The sequence below is a fragment of the Tupaia chinensis genome, unplaced genomic scaffold (genome assembly GCF_000334495.1).
Source record: "Tupaia chinensis unplaced genomic scaffold, TupChi_1.0 Scaffold148874_1, whole genome shotgun sequence".
Taxonomy (NCBI): domain Eukaryota; kingdom Metazoa; phylum Chordata; class Mammalia; order Scandentia; family Tupaiidae; genus Tupaia; species Tupaia belangeri.
The window spans coordinates 1,423,773-1,437,112 of NW_006208722.1; the positions used below are offsets into that span (position 1 = coordinate 1,423,773).

General features: G+C 46.9%; 1 pseudogene; it reads right to left on the minus strand.

The window, feature by feature from the left end:
* Positions 1-7,378: 7,378 nt before the first annotated feature.
* Positions 7,379-7,898, minus strand: LOC102498251 (60S ribosomal protein L10-like; annotated as a pseudogene).
* Between the last annotated feature and the right edge of the window lie 5,442 nt (positions 7,899-13,340).

Here is a 13,340-nt window from a genome sequence, read left to right on the forward strand (position 1 = left end):
TGCTTATGTACACATATATGGTTTTTTTTTCTCTTCCTTTTTTTCCCCCTATGTTTGTCCCTCTGCCCTTTCCCACTCTCCCATTACACTATCTCTGCTATATACAGTTGTCTTCCAGAAGAATTATTGAAAAAGTGATACATGCAAGTAAAGGGAGAGGGGCCACGAGTTCCAATTATCAGCTCATAAAGTTTTTACCAATAGGGAGCATAGATTCTGTTCAGGGTTGGATCAAGGGAGGGTCTCCTGCAGATCCACAATTGTAGGTGAGTCTCCAGGGAATGCAGTTTCAGGAAAGCAGTTCTGGTAGGCAGGGATGATTATCAGCTCATGCGGCACAGCAGTCATCTTGTAGTTACCAGGAATGGTGGTGTGGGGATCTGCAGTGTTAGTTGTCCTCGAGCATTTGGCTTCCCCAAGAATGACAGAGTAGTTCTTGTTCTTCCCCGAGGCAATGCAGGGCTGGCAACCGTCATCTTCTCACTGTCCATAGGCAGAGAACATCCTCCCATACAATATACTTCTCAATTGGTTTAAGAGAGCCAAAGTTTGTTTGTTTGTTTGTTTGTTTTCTGTTGCTTACAATTGCAAGCTCTTCATCCTTGTTCTCGGCCTCAGCCTGCCGCCTGGCAACGGCCACGCGCAGGCCCAAGGGCCACGCGCAGGTAAAATTCTGATGCACTAGTTATATTTATTCAGGGCCCACTACCACTCTGAACACCCACTTCCTGCCAAATGTGAGGGTAAAATAATGTAATTTTTTATAAGTTATTTTTTCTTCCACATTGGAGAGGGGAGATATTCCCAACAGGATCTTCACACCATAGTCCATTCCCAAGCTAGCCCCTGGATCATGCGCATGCAAATGCCTGTGGCAAGTGTTTAAAAATGATTCAAAAGAGAATAGTTTGAGTAGTTTGAAAGTAAAGCTCCACTACCTGAAGGAAAAGGAAGTGGCCACTTGAAGTAAGGATCCTGACTGATTTTCCCTTCTGGAAGAATATTTTGAGCAATAAATGCCTTGAAAGAATTCATCAGTAGAGGTCCTTGGCTACAGACGTGATCATTAAGAACAGAGGTAGGGGTAGCCCATGGCCTGGTGGTTGAGGAAGCTGGATCAAACATGGCCAACGGCATGGTTTGACACCCAGACCAAGCAGCTTGAAAAACATACCAGGCAAGTATGCATGCATACCCCAAATCCTGAGAGAATGGAGGAGAAGGGACTGCAATATAGCCATCCCCTATGGGAGGTTCTTTTTCGCTTTCCCTCTCTATCTCTTTCTGGTGAATACACATGTACTCTGACAAGAAGAAGAAGAAAAGAAGGAAAGAAGAAAAAGCCAGTGGAGACATGAATGCAGAAAAGAGATGTGAAAGACTGAGGATATGGCTAATGGCGTGAGGCCTAATTAAGTGGTGTATCAGATATGATCTTGTCAGAACTACTAGGGGAGTTAAACATGGCGGTTCAACAGGGTTCTCAGACAGGGATATAACCAAAGGGTAAGGCTGGAGGAGGAAACACTTAAGTCCACATTCTCTAAAGCTAGATTAACTTCATTGTTACTGTAATAGTAGGAATGCTTTTCAAAACTATATTATTTAAGCTCCTTATGGTAAAAATCAGGAGCATAAGCTAGAAGGCCAGATGGTGGTGCAGCAATGACCCAACGGGGCCCACATGGGAAAGATCTGGATTTGTATCCCAGGACCTCCCTGGGTACATGTATGCCCAGGATCCAGGATGGCTGAAACTGGGGGCAGATCGCAATGTGGAAACCTTGTTAGGGCTCGCTAGCTCTCTCTCTCTCTCTCTCTCTCTCTGAAGAAATAAAACAAAAAAAAAAAGGAAAGAAAACTAGAAAGATGAGGTAATGTTTCTTCTGAGCTAATTTTGAAGGACCCAGAAAACAAAGGGCCTCTATTGAAGCCACATAGAAGGGAAAGGAAAGCAACTGAAGGAAGTAATAAAAGGAAGTCCAGAAGATGATGGAAGTTTAGATGTAATTGCAGCCATAAACCAGTATCAACTGAATTCCTCTGAAAAGAGAGGAGTCACTGACATAATAAAAAAAAAAAAAACAACAACAACAAAAAAAAACACATACACACACAAAAAAACCTCAGTGACATGGAATCCACAAAATGTAGCCAGAACCAAACCGATGCACTAACCTTCAGGGAGGTGCCAAGGACTACCCCACTGTGGGGGAGTTACTCTGCAGGTCGTCAGATAAAGCAGAGACCAGTAAAAAAGACAGAGGGTGAGGGGCCAGTCAGTGGCAGGGTAGTTAGGGTGCCTGGATCCCAAATGGCCAACTGCACGGTTCAAGTCCCAAACCTAACAAGCCAAATACATGTGCCTGTGCACCAAAATCCTGAGGAGAAGGGATTGTAGTGTGACCACCTCCCATAGGGGGTGCTTTCTCACTTTTTCTTTCTCTCTGGCGAGTGCACAGACTGTATAACAAACTTTTAAAACAAAGATAAAAAGATGGACAGTGAATAAAAAGATGCAACCTCATAGCTGAAGCATGCAAAAGGTTGACTCCTTGGAACGAGCATTACAGAGTATGTATTACATTAAGTCCATGAGATAGCAGATCACCCTGCCCAGGCTGCTGGGCTGCTGGGGTGGATGTGAGGAAGTGGTTCCCTCCCTCTGTGCCTGGGAAAAAGCTGCAGACAAGGCTTGGTGGGACCGAAAAGCATCCTTTGCCTTGGGAGCTGGTGTCACTGCTTCTCTTCTTCTGCATTTGAGCCTAAAGACCACAGCAAGTTGTAACATCAAGGCCACAGCGAGTTGTCGCAGCCTTGCGAATTCTCCTAATTCACAGAAGTGGTATGTAATCACAGCTAAAAAGAAGTTTCAGATGGAAATCTTCCTGTTCGCCTCCCCCTAGACAACACAAACCCCCGAATCCTCTTCGCCAAAGTTAACCACTATGAACAATTTGGTGTCCATCTTCCTAATATTATTTTCCTTCTAGATATTATTTTCAGGACATATTCAAACAAAGGGATGTCGGGGGGTGGGGGTGGGTCAGTGGTGGGATCTGCACCAAATTATTTCATCTCACATCCCCCAATTTTCTGCCTTAAAATGGCATTTCACCCTCATGGAGTTATTGTGAGGATGAATGAGTTGAGGTATATGGCATTCTCAGAGGGGTGTCTGGCCCATGGTAGGGTTAGTGGCAATGACCAGCCCCTCTGCCCTTTCTCTAGCAGCTCCGTATTCTGTTGTACAGATGATGGCAACACTACGAGGTGTTACCAACTCCCATCACGGATACTCAAGAACATGTGCACATTAAACGGCTCTCCTCATGCGGAGGAGCAGAACTCGTGACTCTGTCTCTGGACGAGCATCGTTCTTACCATACCAGTGTCCCCACAGCTCCTGTAAAGCCAGAGGTCTGGAGGGAGTAGCTGGTCTCACTCCTTGTCTCTCTCTTTTATATTTGCCAGAGGGCATGTGTGCCTACTTGAGAGAGACACACACAGAGAGAGAGAGAGGGAGAGAGAAGGAGAGGGAAAGTGAGAAAGCATCCCCCATGGAGGACAGACATGCCACAATCCCTTCTCTACCTCTCCCTCCTTTGGGGATTTTGGGCATGCAGGCACATGCGTATAGTATGTTTTCTAAGTTGCTGGATCCAGGATTCAAACCATGCAGTTGGCTATGTGGAATCCAGCCTCCTTAACAACCGTACCACCGCTGGCCCACCCCAGTTATTTGGACCCCAAGCTGACTCTGATGGGTCCCTGGGCTGGGGGCTCCAGGTCCACCCAGGTAAGCCCCCTCCTGCTGTCTCTGAACATGCTCCCTCTGGTTCTTGGGGCTCGGTGTCCCATTCTACACAAAATGATGACTTGGTATTTAGACTCCCCTTGAGGACTCCCGGCCACTCTGGGGTCAGCTCAGGCTGATGGGTAGGATGGGAATGGCTGGAGCCGAAAGTGAGGTCTGGCCGCTATCAAGCCGCAGACATTTCCGAAGCTCAGTCTATGTGTGCTTGGCTCTGTGCTGGCCAGGGAGGGACACCTCCATAATGCAGGTGTGAGGCTCAGCTGTAGCTTCTAGGAGTCCTGGTCCCTTGGGGACCAACTATCTAGCTGAGTCCAGGGTTCCCTCTGGGTGGTCACAGGGAAGAATAGGGCTGGCAGAGAAGAGGCAGCTCCTGAGTGCTGCTGCCGGTGCCTCTCCTCTTCCCTGACTGGGCTCCACATCTGGTGCCATCTCTTGCCCTGGCAGTTTTGTATAAGTGCTAAGAATGCTGGGTCATGCCCAGGCTGAAGTCTGTTCTGCAACCCCGAAACTTCTCACATACTTTCAAGCACCTTTGCAGATCCAGGACTCAGTGCTGGAAAAGTCTTGGGGATCATCCATTCTGCTTATTAACAGGTGAAGAGGTAAGGCTTGGCCCAGAAGAGCAGGGTCAGGAGCATTCAGTAAGCACCACCACAGTGCCACTTGCCTCGCTAAGAACCTTACGTTTGTTTTGTTCCATCCCTATGACAACTCTGAAGTTGGTGTTATTTTTCTCATTTAAAGAATGAGGAACCTGAAGCTTGAAGAAGTGACTTGCTCAAGGTCATAAGGAAGTAGAGTAGCCCTAATGGATCTCCACCTCTTCGTCACTGTGGGAAGCCCAAGGCACCCAACTCACTGGCCTCTTCCTTTAGTACTGCTTCCAAATGCTGAGAGCTTTTCCTCCGGATACAGGCCCAGCAGTGTCTGTCCTCCCCTTAGAAGCATCACTCCCCCAAAGTCCCGCTTGGGTCAAGCATCATGGTTTGGGGGAAGCAGGGAACAGAGCAAGGGCCTTCTCAGGTCTTAGTTTTGTTGGGTGCACAGCAAGGTGTGAGGGTTTAGTATGTCGTGCAGGGGAAACCAGGTTGGGGTTGGCCCAGGAGAGCTCTGGCTGAAGCCGATCTGTCCCTACGCCATAGTTAAAGCCTGACTGCTTCCCACAACCAGTAGCCCCAGTCTCTGTCCACAGCTAAGTCACTTTCTTCACTGGCCTTAAATGACTAGTCCCTTGCTTTTCAGCTTTTTTCTTAGTCACTCTCTCTCAGTCCTTGACCTCCTTCTGCTCTATGATAACAGTTTTTCCAGAAGTTCCTTGGAATCATTAATCCTCAATCCTTCCAATGCTATCAGCCCATCCCATCTCACATGACGATGGCAAGGGAGATGATTCACTGGAGCGTTCCTGAAAACAGAGAGCACGAATGTTCAAGAATGCTCAAAAATCGACATTAATGAACTATCGGGTCATCGGAAAAGTCATGACACATTTTTGCATAGAAAAACAGAAAAAACATGCCATGAGTTTTCTGACCACCCAATATATCAGGACAGCCTTAAATAAATATATATACGGCAAGAAATTAAAATAGCAATGTGACAATTATATTTGAATCACTCAAAAGACAAAGTTCCTGAAGGATCCTACAAATTACCAAGTCTCTTCGGGTCTGAGAAGCCATGATCTGCATCTGAACACCTCAACCAGTTCGTTCTATGCTACATGGGTTTGTGCCTACTTAAGACAGGCCAGAGTTCAAAAGGAACATTCTATTCACAAATCCTTAACTTCTTCCCAGTGACTCAGTAAATGATACCCAGCATCCCCCGGCCTTGAGGTGGAGAGGCTGATGGGGGGCTTCTAGTACAAGTCCACTGAAGGTTACCATAGTAACCAGCCACAGTTCTGGATGAATCCTGTCACCCTTTATTGAGTGATCCTTTATAGTCCATTGTCACATCCTGGCAGTAGTCCTGGAGCTCAAGGGATTATGTTTTACTTACAAGGAAACTGAATTCTGGAAAAGTGACCTGCCCAAGTTCATGGACGGTAAGGCCCAACCCTTCCCAAGGTTGGCCAGAAGCGAAAGAGCTTTGTGGTCCCATACTCAGCAGCCCTTGAGAGCAGCCCCAGGCCCCAGAACCTTCCCACACTGTACACCGCCTGGTACAACCCCAGAGATTTTCTTAGACAGTCTCAATCAATATCCATACTCTGTTTCATTGTCCAACCAGTCACTTTTAAAATGTGTATACCCTTAACCCAGTTACTTTTATTCTAAGGCATAAATTCAGAAAATAATGTCGGGAGCACAAAAATTTATACACGAGCTAATTATCAGAACTTTTTCATAAGAGCAAAACCCTGTAAACTACCAAAATGCCAAAAATACTGTGATTTGCTTTAGAACTGGCAATACCTCCATACAATGAGGGGTAGTGATTTTAAATAATAATTTGTATAACTAATGACAGGGAAAGAAATGTAGCAATTTATCAAATAAAAACAACCATATTTGCAAAACAGTATGTGAAAGACAAGGAATCCAATTTCTTCCACATAATAAAGGGATCTAAACAAAAATGAAGGAAGACCCATGAAGATGAAAAGAGATTTAGACATATCAACCACGTGCTGCAATGTGCCCAGATCCCGAGTCCATCAAACCAAATATTAAAATGTAACCTATCCTCTAATTTTTAGCTAATTAGGGAAAATTTGACACATTGGTTTAGATGATATGAATAAATTACAGTTAATTTTGTTGGGTATAATAATGGGATTTAATCATTGTTATTCATTAACTTATTTTTTTAGAGATATTTTTGTCTTAGGTGTGTGCACTTGCCAGAGAGACAGAGGGAGAGAAAGTGAGAAATCACCACTCAGAGGAGATTGCCATGCCTCAATCTCTCCTCATCCATTTTCCTCTTGGGATTTTGGGCACACACGCACGTGCACCCAACATGAATTTTAAACCACTGGGTAAAGGATTTGAGCCATGGTCAACCATGTGGGAGTCCAGGCTCTTAACCACTAAGCCAATCCGCTGGCTCCCTGCTATTATTATTATCATTATCATTTTTTGGAGAGGTTTTTGCTATAGGGTGCGTGCGCTCACCAGACAGACAAAAAGAGACAGAAAGCGAGAAATCACCCCCCAGGGGGGATGGCCACACCGCAATCCTTCTCCTCCATTCTCCTCTTGGGATCCTGGGCACGCACGCACACACGCCCGGTGTGAGTTTTAAGCCACCAGGTCTGGGACGTGAACCACGGTCGACTACATGGGAGTCAAGTGACATAGCCATTACGCTAACTGCTGGTCCCCCTGCTATTATTTATTTATTTATTTATTTTACGATATCAGAAGATTTATTGATAACTGTGATTAAGGAAGGGGCAGCACAGTATGAACCCTCATGAGTGCAAGGCTCCCCACTTGTCTAGGGACCACAATCTGGGATGTATTTGCCCCTACAGCCATCCAGGATGAGGTGCTTCTCAGCCACCATATCTTCAAATTCATCAGCATTAAACTTGGTAAAGTCCCACTTCTTTGAAGATGTGGATCTTCTGTCGACCAGGGAACTTGCACTTGGCCCTGCGGAGGGCCTCAAGCACATGCTCCTTGTTCTGCAGCTTGGTGCAGATGGACATGATAACCTGGCTAATGTGGACCCTGGCTACTGTGCCCTGGGGCTTCCCAAAGGCACCCCTCATACCTGTCTGGAGCCTGTCAGCTCCAGCACAGGACAACATCTTGTTGATGCGGATGACGTGGAAAGGGTGGAGCCGCACTCGGATATGAAAGCCATCTTTGCCACAACTTTTCACCATGTACTTGTTTGCACAAATACGGGCAGCCTCCAAGGCCTCCGACGAGAGCTGCTCATATTCATCTGACACCATGTGGCCACAGAGTGGGAATTCATCCACTTTTGCCTTCTTCCGCCCCAGGTCAAAGATGCGGATCTTGGCATCTGGGACACCTCAGCAGAAGCGCGACTTTGGGTTCAGCTTGTTCTTACAGTACCGGTAACACCAGGCGGGGCGGCGGCCCATGGCTGACACCAAGATCGTCGGTGGCGCGCCGGAGGCAAAGAGCCGCCCTGTTATTATTTTGAAAAGTCCCTATCTATTATGAGTGAAATAGACAAAAGTAAAGTGCATTCCCATTTATGTTTGTAAATACATGTAGATTAAAAAAATTTTTTTAAACTTATGATAGAATGTGTGTGAATGCATGAGAAGGTGAGAGAGATGAGCACCCTCCGCAGGGCCTGGCCGCGCCTCCCTTCCTTTCTCTAGTCCTCTAGCCTGGCAGACCTTGGGCACTCGTGCACATGCCCATTGTGTTTTGGGCTGACCACTCGGAGACTGGAACCATGGCTATCACATGGGATCCATCTTCTCTTGAGTCGACCTTACCACTGTGCCATGGAGCTGGCCCAACGTCTTATATGTAAAGGAATGCTTGGGAGCACACAAAGGTGAACCTCATTTGTTATAGGTGAGATGATAGAGGCTAAAACCCTTAGGGATCTGTGTGGCTTCATTATGGAACCACAGGGTTTTAAGATGCCTGATCAAGTCCTGTGCCTGACGGTATATTTCAATCTTAAAATTAATGCTAACATTCATTGGTTCACAAGTGGGTTGACAGTTTAAGAAAATACGTTTTTGTTGTTGTTAAGAATTATTTTACTTAACTTTATTTATTTATTTAGATGATATGAATAAATTACAGTTAATTTATTTAACTTGACCAGAGAGGGATGGAGTGAGAGAGGGAATGAGAGAGGGCAAGTGAGAAAGCAAGCTGCCAGGTCTGGGACCTGAACCGTGGTAGATCATGTCGGAATCCAGCGCCCTTAACCACCACACTACCTACCTGCCCCCAAAATACTGTGGTATTTTAACATTCATCACTTACGTGGTAAATGTAAACCAAGGATATTGGCTCAGTCTCATTTTCTCCCACAAATTTGAGCTGGGGTTTCACTGTTGCAAAGAATTTTGACAGGTAGGACCAGCAGTTAGTGTAATGGCTATGTCGCTGGACTCCCACGTAGTCGCATTCCGGACCCCGTGGCTTAAAACTCACGCCGGGTGCGTGTGCATGTGCGCCCAAGATCCTGAGAGGAGAATGGAGGAGAAGGGATTGCGGCGTGGCAATCCTCCCTGGGGGGGGGGGGGGTGATTCTCGCTTTCTGTCTCTCTGTCTCTCTATGTCTGTCTGGTGAGCTCACACACCCTATAGAAAAAAAAAACAAAAAACTTCCCCTCCCCCCAAAAAAAAGAATTTTGACAGGTCTTCCCTGTTGTCATTAGATATCACAGAACTGAAATTATAAGTAGTGGTTAGATTTGTTGTTAGAATAATTCTATCACTTAAACATTGCTTAAAGTGTTAATATAGTCTTTTTTTTTTTTCCCTCCCTGGCTGCTTGAGGATATACCGCCATCATGAATGACACAGTAACCATCCGAACCAGGAAATTCATGACCACCCGACTACTTCAGAGGAAACAAATGGTCATTGATGTCCTTCACCCCGGGAAGACAACAGTACCTAAGACAGAAATTCAGGAAAAACTAGTGAAGATGTACAAGACCACAGCAGATGTCATCTTCGTGTTTGGGTTCAGAACCCATTTTGGTGGTGGCAAGACAACTGGCTTTGACATGATTTACGATTCTTTGGATTATGTGAAGAAAAATGAACCAAACATAGACTTGCAAGACATGGCCTTTATGAGAAGAAAAAGATGTCAAAAAAACAGCAAAAGGAACACAAGAACAGAATGAAGAAAGTCGGGGGGACTGTGAAGGCCAATGTTGGTCCTGGCAAAAAGTGAGCTGGAGATTGGAGAACAGTCGAAGGGGTAAAGATTCTGCAATGACTATCTGCCGTGATTGTGCGAATTTTTCATGAGGATTAATAAACTAAAAAATTTTCAAAAAAAAATGTTAATATTGTAACTTTCTTGTTAAAAGAAAAGAAAAAAATGCTTGGGGAAAAGCTGGAAGGAAGGTCTCCAACACATCATACCCTTGGAGAACAGATAATGACTGATTACTGATCTGCCTCTGTTTACTTTTTTACAATGTGCACACTAGTGTGATAAGGGATTACAGTAACCATACCTCCCAATGACCAGGGCATGGCAAACAGCTGACTCAAGGAGCTTCTCAAGATTCCTACCAGGTCACTGGTACTTTCAATTGCCAAGTATATTTTCCATTCTCCTTCCTTGGGTTCTTTGCCAGGAGGGAAGTATGTTCCTCTGATGGTAATTCCAGCTTGCAGAAGGCAAAGGCAGAAATCACCAGGCTTATAAAAGAAGAACGGATCCGACTGCAAAATTCATACCAACCAGCAAATAAAGGGAGATACAAAGTCTTATAATCATCTGCAAAAAAACCTTTTTCCTGTGCTGACCTGTGATACACGTGACAATGTTGTCTGCAGTTTACAGTGTATTGTAAATTAGGATTTTTAAAATTCTGTCTTGCTGATGTTTTTAAATACAAGAATCCAGTATTTGCTAAAGAAATCTGTCAGGAAGTACCCCCACAATTAATCAAACTATTTAAAGAAACATTGTTTTCAGAATATGATGCTCTCTAAAAGAACACTTAAATATCAATATTTTAAATATCTGGAAATATTTTAGAGGCTTGAAAAATGAAAATATTTGGACTTTCTATTGAAGGTAATAAAGTACACGTCACAGAGGGGGAAAAAAAAAAAGATTCCTACCAGGGAGGAACGGTAGAGACAGCCCTATGGGAGAGGCCTCCAGGACCCAGGGGCCTAAGGGGGCTGGTAGCCTCTGGTCCAGAGCACATGGAGCTGCTGAGGTCAGGGTGGAGCCCCAGGGGCTTCAGATTTAAAGAAACATTGTTTTCAGAATATGATGCTCTCTAAAAGAACACTTAAATATCAATATTTTAAATATCTGGGAATATTTTAGAGGCTTGAAAAATGAAAATATTTAGACTTTCTATTGAAGGTAATAAAGTACACGTCACAGAGGGGGAAAAAAAAAAGATTCCTACCAGGGAGGAACGGTAGAGACAGCCCTATGGGAGAGGCCTCCAGGACCCAGGGGCCTAAGGGGGCTGGTAGCCTCTGGTCCAGAGCACATGGAGCTGCTGAGGTCAGGGTGGAGCCCAAGGGGCTTCAGCACCATCCACTGGAAGCCTGGAGCTGGCCTGAGAAACTGTACTCCTGCCTCAGTGATTAGACCAGCACAAGCCCGCCCTGCGTGGATGGCATATTCCAACCAAGGTCCACCTTCTTCCCACAGATCCCTCCTCATTGTGGATGGACTGAGGGCTCCCCAGCCCCAGCCAGGCTGTGCCCCTCTCCAGTGATATGTGGAGCACAGGAAGGCCGGTCAATGAATGCCCAGGTGATGGGCCAGACCTTGATGGGGCAGGTCTGGGCTGTGCAGATGCCTCGGGACCACACCTGGGAGCCTGAGGCTGAGAACGAGATGAGCCTAGGATGCAAGTGCTTCCACAGGCAGCACCCCGGCCTCCAGGTCATCCTTTCACACACACAGAATTTCATCTCAAACTGGCAATGGCTCATCATATGCAATCCTGAGGGGCATCCCCAGAGGAGTCCTCACTCCCCGGGACCTCTAGGTGAAGAAGGGCCTGTAAAATATCAAGGCCAAAAGAGACCTAAAGATTGGCCAGCACAATCCTTCAGCCAACCAGTGGGGAAACAGAGGCTGATTGGAGAAGTGACTTGGCAGGTTCACAGTGAGATAGTGGCAGGCCCAGGAGTAGACAGAACCTGGGAATCCCATCTGATAGATTTGAGGGGCTCAAGATCCAGAGGACAAAGGCTGCTCCGCACCCAGCACCCCACCAAGCAGCTCCTACCAATTGGAAGATGCCCTGAGTCCACTCCCATGTGCCCAGCGAAGGAGTTCAGGACTCAGCCAGGGCTCTAAGAGGAAGGAGAAGCTGGGAGGGAGAGGCTGAGGCTGGGGGGCACTCTGGATGGCTTCAGTATGGCAGCAGCTGTGCCACAGAATATCTGCTGATGTCTTGCTGACACTTCTCATGGGCAGCAAGCTCCTCTTGAAGCCACTTCACTGCTGCCTCTTCTTCATCCTGCTCCTCCCTGAGTCCTTGGAGAATGAGTGTATGGAGGGAGAGAGGGAGGGTGGAGACCCCTGCCACTCAGAGATGTGGGCCTGACCAGGTCTCAACACCTGTAGCCAGGCCCAGCCTCAGTCCTAGCTGGCCTCCCAGGTCTAGAAGGACATGGCTTCCCTCTTGTGTGGCCTCCGTACCACAGGCCGTGGCTGACATTACATGCAGGGAACAATTCTGGGGAAAGGCATACATCCAGTACCTTCTGCTTTCCCTGCTCCTAACCTCGGGCTCCACAATGCCCCACCAGGTCTCCTTTGTATGAAACAGGAGCCAAGAGAGGAGAGGAGAGGCAGGACTGTGCTCCACAAAGGAGACTGGGGGTGGGGGAGTGGGAGACTGGAGAGAGAGTCCAAGAGTGACTTCGCGTCAGCTTTCGTGGTGGCCAAAGGTGGCTGCAAGAGGGAGCTACTGGAGCCCATAAGTCCCCTTTCTCCCCCTTCTACCCTCTAGGTTTCTGGTAGGGTCCTCTTCCCAGCTCTACTCTGACACCCCACCCCACTGCAGTGCAGGGAGTGCCAGCTGGGTGGGGTCCTCGGTGTTGACTGAAAGTGAGTCTGTACCGGGCACTGGTGGCAGAGCACACAAGGCCACTGGGCCTCTCAAGGTTGGGGAACTTGTGGGGAATTCATATTTCTGGTTCCGGGACTGATTCAGAGTCAACCAATATTTATGAAACCCTTAATGGAGGTGGTGGTAGTAGGAACAAATTCCTGGGCTTCTTGCAGCCCCTTCCCAAGTGGAACACTGAACACATCAGGAAGGATGCAAAGGGGAAGGAGCTCCTGCACCAGCTTGTAATACAACTGGGTCTTCTCATCACCCTGTCTCTCACTGAGCAGGCAGGTCCTCGCTACCCACCCACACCATGTCTCCTCCCTCCATCATCTCTGCACACATGGGAAGCTGTGATGTGCAGGGGAAGCCGTGATGTGCAGGGGAAGCCATGATGTGCAGGGAAGCTGTGATGTGCAGGGGAAGCTGTGATGTGCAGGGGAAGCTGTGATGTGCAGGGGAAGCCTGGTGTGCATAGCAAGGCTGTGAAGTACATGGGAAGTTGTGATGTGCATGGAAGGCAGTTGCTTGAGAGGCATAGAGACTTAGAAATGGGAAAATTTCCAGAATTGCTATTTTCAATCAGCCCATTCACTCTTCATAGTTGCCCAAGTAGCAGGCACCATGAAGCTCACTTAACAGACCGTAAAACGAGGCTCCAAGACAGTGGCTTAGAAAATTAAGCCCAACCACAATCCTAAAATAAGTGACATATGTCCCTCCTGGGTGGTCCCGCCTTTCCTGCTGTCACCACTAAAGTGCCAAAATCCCTTTCAGGTTCAGCCGCTT